Genomic DNA, 10,546 nt, shown 5'->3' with positions numbered 1-10,546 from the left:
GAATTCCCTGACCAGTGGTAAGAAGTGGAACTTAATGTCCTTTGCACATATATTAATGCAAAGACTATGGTATTGTTCAAAACTGTTTAAAAAAAAATCTGTTCCTTCTGTGATTTTGAATGAGGAAGCGGCAGGAGATGGCTTTGGTGTAAGAATAAGGGAGATGAATCTGTGTGCCCTTAGTTTAAAACCTCAAAAGCAACACTTTCGTCATATACTTATCAATATGTGAGATTTTAATTCCCTTAAGTCAATTGGAAAGTGATGAGGTCAAATCTCACAGTCCATCTCACCCCTGATACATGTCTTCAGCCCCCTGGAATAATTTTCTTTGTTCTGGGCAGAAAAAGCCTGGATCAACAGCACAGCTGAAGACAGATCACTTGCTGCTCGCAGGTCAGTCTGTGAGGAACACCAGCTTCCTTAGATAAGCAGCTCCCAATCTGGGAGCACCTGGTTCAATAGCAAGGAAGGGCAGCACCGACCTGAGCAGCCAGAGGTGCCAGGAACTGGTCCCAGCCATTATAGTCAAACAACTTCCATATGCCAGCACTAGTATTCCTGTACACCAAACACAGCAGAAAGCTTGGGTGAGACACAATTCTCTTCTATTCCCAGTTCATTTCAGAGTGCGCTTTGTGACTTATTGAATGATTGTGAAACTCTTACAACACTGATCTCTGGGGGTGTTGTCCCACCTTTGTTTTATGAGGAAGCCAGATGCTGAGCTATTTTGAAGGTGGGGCCACACACATGACAAGGGGGCCTGCAAAGGCCTGAAAGATCTATGTGTCACCTTTGCACATGTGGGTCTGCCTTCGGTACTTTGTCAATGCAAATGATACCTAAATAAACTGATGACATTATCCTCCTTTTTAATGTTTTCTTTCCTAAACAGTTTTTCAGAAGAGAAATCTTTTATTATTTTAAGACAATCCCTAGCAGACGCTCACTGTTTTGCTGTAGCTACCTTCTACAATCACACTACTCAGCCCTGTGCGTGCAGTGCCACACACCTGGACGAGGAAGGCGCCATCCCTTCCACCTGACAGCCGCGCCCGTGGCACGCTGACAACCCCTTCACCATAAATCGTGTTCGTCGATGCTGAACAGAAACACGATTGCCAGCCCTGCTGAGCCCCTGCTTGAGGCCGGGCCAGGAGCCCGGGGCTCGCAACCCATAGCCATCGCCGGTGGGACTGCACCTACAGCGCGGAGCTGGCGCCGGAGCCGTGCTCCAGCCCGTCCGGCCGGGACGCGCGCTGCAGTAGCCGCCGTCCCCCTCTAGACGGAGCCCCGCGGCGCCGCCGAAGCGCCGGCACCGGCCGGGGCTCGGGCCGGGAGGCGGCGGTCCCCGAGTCGCGCCGAGCCGCCCCACCCCGCCAGACACGGTCCCCGTCGCCGCTCTGACCCTTTCCCCGCGGCGGCCGGGCCGGCAGCTGCCGGGGTGAAAGAGGAGGAGGAGTACGCGGCGATGGCCGCTGAGTGCCCCGCGCCCCGGCAGGGCAGCACACGCACGGAGCGGGCTGCGACAAGCGAAGCGAGCGCCAACGCCGCTGCTGCCGCTGCTGCTGCCGCCGCCGCCGCCGCCGGGGTACGGTGTATGGGGAGGGGTGTTGGGCAGCACCGCCCCCCGCCCCGTGCTGATCTCTCCTCCCTTCCTTCCTCCCTCCACTCCGATCCGATCCGATCCGATCCGCTCCGCTCTCCGCCTGCCCCGCCCCGCGGGAGGAGTGCGGGCTCAGCCCGCCGCCCCGCCGCTCTCGCTCGCGTTTTATGACGGTCGCTGCCTCCCCAGAAGTTGGGACCGGCCGCGGCGGCCGCTCGCTGAGGCGCTCCCATGGTGCCGGCGCCCACCGCGGGGGGGCATGTCCGCTGCCGCCCGCCGCGCCGCCGAAACTTGGGGGAAGTTTCCGAGCGAGTCGGTGAGTACCGGGCGGCGGCTCCGCGCCGCTCCCCGCCGCCCGCCTGGCGCGGCCGCGCAGCGGCTTCCCCGACCCCAGGGGCGACGGGCCGGGGTCCGGCTCCTGTCCGGCTTCACCTCCCCTCGCCCGGGGTTGGCGGGGGTATCTGCGAGCTTGCCGCACGGTCCGGCCGGTGTCAGAGCCGCTCCAAGAGCGGGGCCGCCCGTGTCCCGCTGCTGTGGGCAGTGCGGCGCCAGAGCCGGGCCGAGACCGCGGCGTCAGCTCTGGCCGAGGCTGGGACGGAGGGCGGGGGGCAAGAATTCCTGTCACGTCCCGTGCTGTGGGTGATGGATGGGGTGCCGGGGAAGAGAAGCCTAGCCTCGGAGATCTGAAGAAACAATTTTCTTCAGAGAAACCTTTTTCTGTGTGGACTTGGATTTAAAAAGCAGAACAAGAATCGTCGTTTAGCTGCCAGCGTCGCAGTCTTCTCCACTGTAATAGACCTAATCAGAATTTTTCTTCTGTATGATTTATTCCAGTTTATACAATCCCTGCAAATCCGCCCTCTGTTTTTTTGTTTGTTTGTTTGTTTGTTTGTTTTCTTAACTGCCATTTGTCCATAATTTTGTTTCTTATTGTGTGGCGTGTTGTAAGTATTGCATAGGATAAAAAAAATAGAGAATGTTTTGAAAAATAAATACTGCAAACGTTCTGAGCAGAAGTGTGCAAACAGAGGGGTTATATAGCGGAGGAGTAACTAGTGTTTTATCATAGTAACGTCTTCAGTAAAACTTGTTGCAAACTCTCACAGGGCTAATGCTGGAGATAAGTGAGTGGATGTGAACTAGTTACTCATCTTTTCAGTACAGTATATTTTGTTTAGAGTATAGTGTATTATTAACTTTATGGTGTTCAGTCACAGCTTAACTTTTCTTTCTGTGTAACAACTACAGAAGACCCACACCTGGCCATCTTTCTGGTCATGATTATGTCAGAAGTAAAAATGAAGGAATTAAAAAACTGTAACCCACCACTTGACTTGGATCCCATTTTATTTGTGCTTTAAGCCAGTATTTACTGATACAAAAAATTGAAGTTATTTGTCAAGATCTTTTTCGCTTAAATACAAGAGACTGTCAACTATAGCACAGACTTGGTTGCCCACATCAGCCATGAAATTGTAGTTGGACATAGAATCAATTTAAGGAGATTTGGTAAGGTGCATTTAAATGCTGGTGTTTATTTAAAAGATGCTATTTAAAATATTGAGATTAAAATACATTGCAATTTAGATGTCTTGTGGCTCTGATAAATGTAAGTAATACTGAAAGTTACTCAGACAGCTTGAGCTGTTCAAATAGGAATGTGATGTCTTTCATCTCCACCACATCTCAATCTCGCATTACTAGAATTGCTACTTGCCGTGTTAATTCATTATGTTAGCATGTTCTAATAATTACGAAGGAGTGACAAACAAGATAGCTTGCAATCCTTCTGAAGAGTAATTTCTAACAGTGCCAGTAAGTGGTAGTGGTACTTTTATCAAATATATGACTGTAACTGCTGAGACTTACACTAATGTATGGAAAAGTTATAGATACCTACCAAATATTTTTAAATTCTCTGAGTATGGTCAATCCTTGTTTTCATTACGTTGGGCTGTTTCCTCTCCTGGTCTTGATGTATTTGCACAGCACAGTGTAGCACCATTCAAGTGTAAAAAAATCAAGGGCTCTGTAGACGCTGCCCATAGCACTGCTCCCAGAGAGTACATGTGTGTTTGTGCCACACTGGCTGTGTTGGGGAAGTCTGTAGAGCTCAGTTCTAGACATCTTTACAAACTGAAGTGGTATGTAGTACTGCATATGACCTTTTATGCCCTCTTCCAGTAAGGCTGTTTTCTTCCAGTAAGGAATGATCAAAACCTCTGAAGGCAAATCTCCTGTTTATAGATTGGTACTATTCTTTTTTATGAACTAGAGACTAAGGAAGTATGAGTATACAGTTGTCCTTTTAGAGCATAACTTCCACTTCCACAGTCTCTTTTGCCTGACTGTATGTACATGTCTAAGTGCTTATATTAACTGGAGCTAGGCCTTGCTCCTGTTAAATGAAACTTTTGCTGCAGAAATTGTGTTTTATCTTGCACCATTGAAAGGAGCATTGAATGGAATAAATATACCATAATGTATCTTAATTGAAATACCAGATTTTCATGACTTAAATAGAAGCTGCAAATATTTGTCATTGAGGAAGCAATGTAGGCATTGATAGATGCTTTGATTTTTTTTTCTTTTATTGAAAAATAAGTGCTTTATCAGACACAACAGCACTTGCTTGCATTCAGCCCAGTTGAAGATCTCGCAATCTTAAGGTACATGTCAAAACATTTTGAAAGCATTACAAATTAATAAAAAATTATAGGAATACCAAGAAGGTGGGATAAAGCTGGTGGGGTAAGAAAGGGCAAGGCTACCAGCAGTAATAATGAGTCTACTCAGCCCACATGGGACATCTTCAATGATAGATTTTTTCTAAATAAAAGGTTTTTCTTCTCTTGTTACCAAATGTTTGTGTGATGGAAATACAATTCTTTGGCCCAGTGGAGCTGAGGTAGTAATTCTGGGGAGAGGGCAGTATGAGGAAAACAGGGAGAGAGGTAGTAGGGCTGCTACTTTGGTGTGGTGAAGGCGAAAGGCTGATGCAATGAGATACTAGCTTGGCAGGAACAGATTTATGTCAGGACTTGAAGGAACACTTTGTGCTCAAACTGTTTATCACAAGGGAAATCTTCCTTTACCGTGTATGAATCCTAGTTTTAATCTTTGTATGAGATGGGCGTTTGTTTACACATTATTTTAGTTCATGAGACATGGAACAAGCGTCCTCTTACCGAAGAGCTGGTTTTCAGTGTGTGAGAAACAATTTTTCCCAGAAAATTGTAAAGGCTGTTTTCTGAGAGAGATAAATTTTGTCCATATCACATGTACTGCAGATTATGAATTGAAAATACATTTAAACATATATTTTATTGACATTTAGAAAGCATGTATTCTATTGAAAATACATTTATCACTAAAATTAGTTTTCTTCATTAATAAGTTAGTATAAAATTCTGAAATACTTCACAGTAGCAGGATGGCTTGCAACAGCGTGAAACTTAATGTCTCACTTGAACAATATAATGTGCCTTGCTATTTGTTGGGCATTTCAGACATACAATGTTGTGAGGATATAAAAGAGAATGAAAATCATTCTTGCTGAAGGAATAACTGCTGGAAAATCCAATTGGTGGTGGATGCACGTGCACAGACAGTTGGGTTAGAGTAACTTTTCAGATGTAATATTGCTGCACTTTGTTGCCATGTACTCAATAGCTGAAGAACTACACTACAAATCAAGCATTTCTGAGTTTCAAAATTCTATCTTCCATGCTATTCATACATACCATGCTAATTTAAGCCATTTATGTTTGTCCTTTGGCTTGCCAAGAGATCCAGACTGTGATGCCAACACCCGTACCTACTGAGTCTTGTTCAGGTTTCTAAATTAGAGTTACAAAAGTACTCCTGTTTGTAGTGACACAGTCTGGAACATAGTCTTTTGTCCTGCTGTGCCTGTTCTAGTGGTTGGATTTTGTGGAAGGGATCCACTCTGTGGGATTGTGGCCCTGTCGGGGAAGATGATACAGGGCTGCATGGAGAATCCTGGAGAGACAAAAAATCTGCACAGTGACTGCTGGTGAGAGGATATGAAATCTGGTAAATATAGCAGAAAATTTTAACCTCTCTGCATTAAGAGAATAAGCACAGCACCCATTCTGTTGGTATGGAATGATTTATGCTTCCCCATTTCTCCTTTTCTGTTGCCTTTTAGTGAGGCTCAGAGCATTAGTGCATTACAGCACTAGACCTGCTTGGCCCCTGCATCAGGCTGGACTGACTACTGAGGATGGGTTCAAAGTGTGTGAAACTGAACTCAGAATGTGCAAAGCAAAGATGCTTTGCTGGCTTTGTGCTCATTAAGGCAGCAGATTGCTGCCTCTGATCACTTAATAAGCTTATTGCTTGTAATTCTAGAACAAAGATGATACATGAAAACATAAAAACAAATTATCAGTCGCATTTAAATAGGACATTAACAGACATGGAGATAGTATTTAGAACTTCAAAAGCTGTTTAAATACTGTCACAAATCCATTATGGTCTTCAAACTCTGTAATTGGTCAGTCCAAATATGAAATATTCTTTTGGATGCACAACAGTAATTTTATACAAAAAGAGTCAGTAGTTAACAGACAACAGCTCTGAAGGAAAGTTGGAAAGAGATGATTAGTAGCAACTATAATGTTACAGCATTCAAGCATTTAAATTGAATTTGAGTTTTTACTGCCTCAAGAGAAAACAGGATCAGTAAAATTCCATATTGCAGTAAATCTGTAGGATGAGTTGATGGTTTGTAGAAACTGTAGCTGTGTTAGTCCTGTGAACAGATATATTTGTGCCTGACCAATATGCAAAAGTTTTGGGTTTTAATCCATACACAGTGTATCTCTACAACCTTATTGATATAGCCAAACAACTCCCTCTGTGCCTGTTGGAGTTTGGGGATATTCTGACCATGAAGCACAGCTTGTAGGACAGAAGAAACAGACTGAAAGAACCATCACATTTTATTCCAGCTGTCTCAGTGAAATGAGCATGCAGTCAGTTTCTGCCTTACGTGCCTGTTTCCCAGCTGCAGCAAGCAGTCTGATTTCTGCTATGTTTTGTGTTTCTTTTTTTTTTGCCTGCCTTTTTCCATGTGTTATGTTAGTGCTGCCTAGAGAATGAGTTGGGCTTTCCTTCATTGCATGACTGAAAATATTGTTTGAATTTTTTATGGAATGCTTATTAAACTGTGTTTGCTCAAGAGCCATATTATGAACCTGCTTTATAATTCTTCTTAGCAATGCCTTATTTACTGTTTTCTTCTAGAACAGCTTTAACTGTTTGGTGTTTTGATGGTTTGTGGCATTGCTAATGGCTTTATGTGATGCTATAAAAAGCGAGTGAAAAAACAAAGCAGGATTCCTTCTAGATGGTGGTTCTTGTGCCTTGCTTTGCATGGGTTGAAGAAGACTGGTTGTGGTTTGGTTTGGGACCAAACTTTACCTGTTCTGCCAAGAATAAGGAAGATCTGATGCGAGGACTGAGAGAAGAGCAATTACAAGCTGCTGTGTCTTTGGGTTTTGATTGCATTTTATGTCTGGGCCTGTTACAGGATATCAGGGAAGCACTGTGGAACTTTTAGTGAAAAGGAAACCTCTAAGATTTCATAATGACTGTGACAGTTTGCAGTCAGACAGAGTAGCTCTAAGGACTAAGTCTGATGTTAAGTAAACAGAGTAGAATACAACATGATCAGGACTCTACCAGGCCATCTCTTTCATAGGACACATGGATCAAGCCTGGTGAGCTGTGCTTATACTGGGGCTTTGGTCTCGTAGGTTGAGTCCTGGCTGGTTTAGGGCATAAAATAGGTGCGGTGAGGCAGCTGAAGGAATGATTTGCAGGGTGTAGTGGGAAATCCTGCTATTTTTCTAGAATCTGTTTGCAGGTTTTGGCTGAGGCACACAAATAACTACAACACATGCAGCTGAAACATTACAGGCTGGTGCTTGTTCCGAATAGTGCCAGCCCACTGGTCCAGCATGTGTGAATGAGCTTATCTTACAGCTGCAATGTTTTTGCGGTAGGATCAGAAAGAGTGTGTGAGACAGTGTTTTACACTTTTCAGCTGTGATTTCTGACCTTTGGAGAGCAGCAGTGTGCCTCTGGGTCTGCTCGTGCTGGGTGTTACTAACAAATACTGCACAGAAGAGGCGCTTGTTATGTGATATGGTCACTGCTGGCTGGCTGTACAACAGCCAGTTCTGCTGCTGCAGGACAGCATGTACAGCATGGAGGGACTGCAGCTTCAGAGGGGGAGAAACGGCCCTCTACTTCACTGTGAGAAAGGCTATTTTTGTGGAACTGTGTAATGAGCTCTGGTATCTTCCAGTTCTGAGGTGCTTTAATTAGGATGGCCATATCAGTTGAGAAAACATGTCAGAAAAAGAAGTCACTGTTGTAAAGAAGCCTGTGCCTCTGGTTCTTAGGTGAGTATTTTGTTTGAACAGCTAATTTCCTTGAAATAATGGATAGCTTTGAGAAAATTCATTTCTTTGGTTGTACTACGTCCAGATTTTTTCAGTGGCATGTAATTTCATCCACCACAAGGCACACACAAGTGGGTTGACTACAGTGGATTCTGCTTGGTGATTCTCAGGGCTCTAGGTGACCACAATGGTGCTGGTGCTGACAGTAAGGAAGCATGGCATTCACCTCTTTAAGTGGTGTGAGGGGCCTGCCTAACTTGCATCGAAGCAAGAGGAACAAGAATATTTGCTTTATACATCATTGTAAAGCTAACATGGCTTTATACAAAGGGGAAGCCTTGCCCGACAAATTTGGTGACCTGTGATGGAGCTACAGGTTTGCTGGACAGGGGCAGAGCAACTGATATTGTCTACATGGGCTCATGCTGTTTGACAAGTCCTGCAGGTCTGTAAATTAGAGAGACATGGATTGATGGATCAACCACTTGGTGGCTGGATGGCCACACTGAGAGTTGTGGTCATAGCTCCTTGTCCACCTGGAAAGCAGTGACGAGTGGTGTCCCTCAGGGGTCAGTCCTGGCACTGATACTGCTCCACACCTTTGTCAGTGACGTGGACAGTGGGATCGAGGGCAGTCTCAGCAAGTTTGCTGATGACACTGAGCTGGGTGGGGCAATCGACACAGGGGAGGGAAGGGATGACATCCAAAGGGACCTGGACAGGCTTGAGAGGTGGGACCATGCAAACCTCAGGGAGTTCAGCAAGGCCAAGTGCAAGGTCCTACACCTGCACTGGGGCAGTCCCAGACACACCCACAGGCTGGGCAGAGAAGTGACTGAGAGCAGCCCTGTGGGGAAGGTCTTGGGCGTGGTGGCTGATGAAAAGCTCACCATGAGCTCTCAGTGAGTGCTCCCAGCCCAGAAAACCAAGAGAGTCCTGGGCTGCATCCAAGGGAGTGTGGCCAGCAGGTCAGGGGAGGGGATTCTACACTTCTGTTCTCCTCCTGTGAACCCCCACAAGGACCACTGTATCCAGTGCTGGTGTCCCCAATTTAAGAGGGACATGGAACTGCTGGAGCAAGTCCAGAGGAAGCCACAAAGCTGATAAGAGGGCCAGAGCTCCTTCTCTAAAAAGACAGGCTGAGAAAGTTGAGGCTGTTCCGCCTGGAGAAGAGAAGGTTGTGTGAAGACCTCATGGCAATCTGCCAGTAACTGAAAGACGCTACAGGGAAGCTGGAGAGGGAGTCTTTATCAGGGACTGTAGAGACAGGCAATGAGTAATGGGTACATGCTGAAAGAGGGGAAATTTAGGTTAGATATAAGGAATAATTTTTTTACTATGAGTGTGGTGAAACAGGTTGCCCAGGGAAGCTGTGGATGCTCCGGCCCTGGCAGTGTTTAGGGCGAGGTTGGATAAAGCTCTGGTCGAGTGGGAGGTGTCCCTGCATATAACAGGGGAGACTGGGGCTAGGTGATCATTACAGTGCATTCTAACTCTTAATATTTCTATGATCTATGATTTTTCAGGCTTATGGTGTATAATGGCGTAAGACCTGTATCCAGCATTCAGGGGAATTAAGCAATATGTTTAGCCCTTGTATCTTTGATCCAGCTTGTGGCATAGATGACTGCACTTAATGCCATAATGTGAAAAGTCATGTTGTTTATTGTTGTACCCATGTGTTTGTTGTGGCCTGTTCTATTGCTTTTTTTTTTCAAATATAAAAAGTTAATCTTTTATTAAGGTTATGAGGTATATTGTGAAAATCATTGCAGGTCTCTTTTCCTCTCCTGTTCTAGTACTGCAGGTGAAAGTGAAGAGCTCTCTCCGTAAAAGCCCAAGGGAGCTTTTTGGAGCCAGTGTGAATAAAAAAACCCATCTATTAAAAGGAAAAAACATAGGATTTAGGAGAGGCTCCTCCTGACTAGTTGTTCACATTGACATTGAATGATATAATGGGAATCTTCATGTAGACCCTTCTACACTCATGCTCCTGTTTTCTTTGCTGAAGTGGGAGTTGCAGATTTTTAAAAATAATTTTGGCCTATTGTTTGAATGTTATTTCAAACCCAAGGAAATGGGGACCCAAGTTAATCACAGGAGATCTTAAATTAGAGGAGGGAAGAAGTTTTTCAGTGTTAGAATGTGTTTAGTGTTTCAGTATACTAAGTCATTCAGAAAAGGAGAAGAGGTTGAAGTATCAAGAGCCATGGACTGTATACAGATTCTGGATAATTTGTGAAACAAAATGGAATATATGCAAGTAGGAAGACCAGGACATGATAGCCTGAGGAACTAATGGTTGTTGGAAAGACTGAAATTATAGGCTCTGAAGCATTTGGTTCCACTGTCTCAAGTGGACACTTATGTGAACACAACTGAACATTAGGTGGCCAGTAATCAAAAGAACATGTTTAAGACCAAGAGTAATGATTTAAGGATGTTTGAGGTGGCTGGACTAAAACACAGTAAAAAACCCCAGCTTCCTCAAGATGATTAAAAA

The 10,546-nt window shown here is 44.9% G+C and overlaps 1 protein-coding gene across 3 annotated transcripts in view; it reads left to right on the top strand.

Moving 5' to 3' along the window:
* The first annotated feature begins 1,789 nt into the window (after positions 1 to 1,789).
* The window catches only part of GHR (growth hormone receptor), a 118,620-nt gene continuing 109,863 nt past the window's right edge, over positions 1,790 to 10,546 (top strand). For all 3 annotated transcript variants that reach the window (XM_054002908.1, XM_054002906.1, XM_054002907.1), the window contains exon 1: positions 1,790 to 1,925. The gene's annotated coding sequence lies outside the window, so the exon portion shown is untranslated. The remainder of the gene's footprint in view (positions 1,926 to 10,546) is intronic.

The sequence above is a fragment of the Vidua macroura genome, chromosome Z, assembly GCF_024509145.1.
Source record: "Vidua macroura isolate BioBank_ID:100142 chromosome Z, ASM2450914v1, whole genome shotgun sequence".
NCBI lineage: Eukaryota > Metazoa > Chordata > Aves > Passeriformes > Viduidae > Vidua > Vidua macroura.
This window is presented reverse-complemented; position numbering and strand designations above follow the sequence as displayed.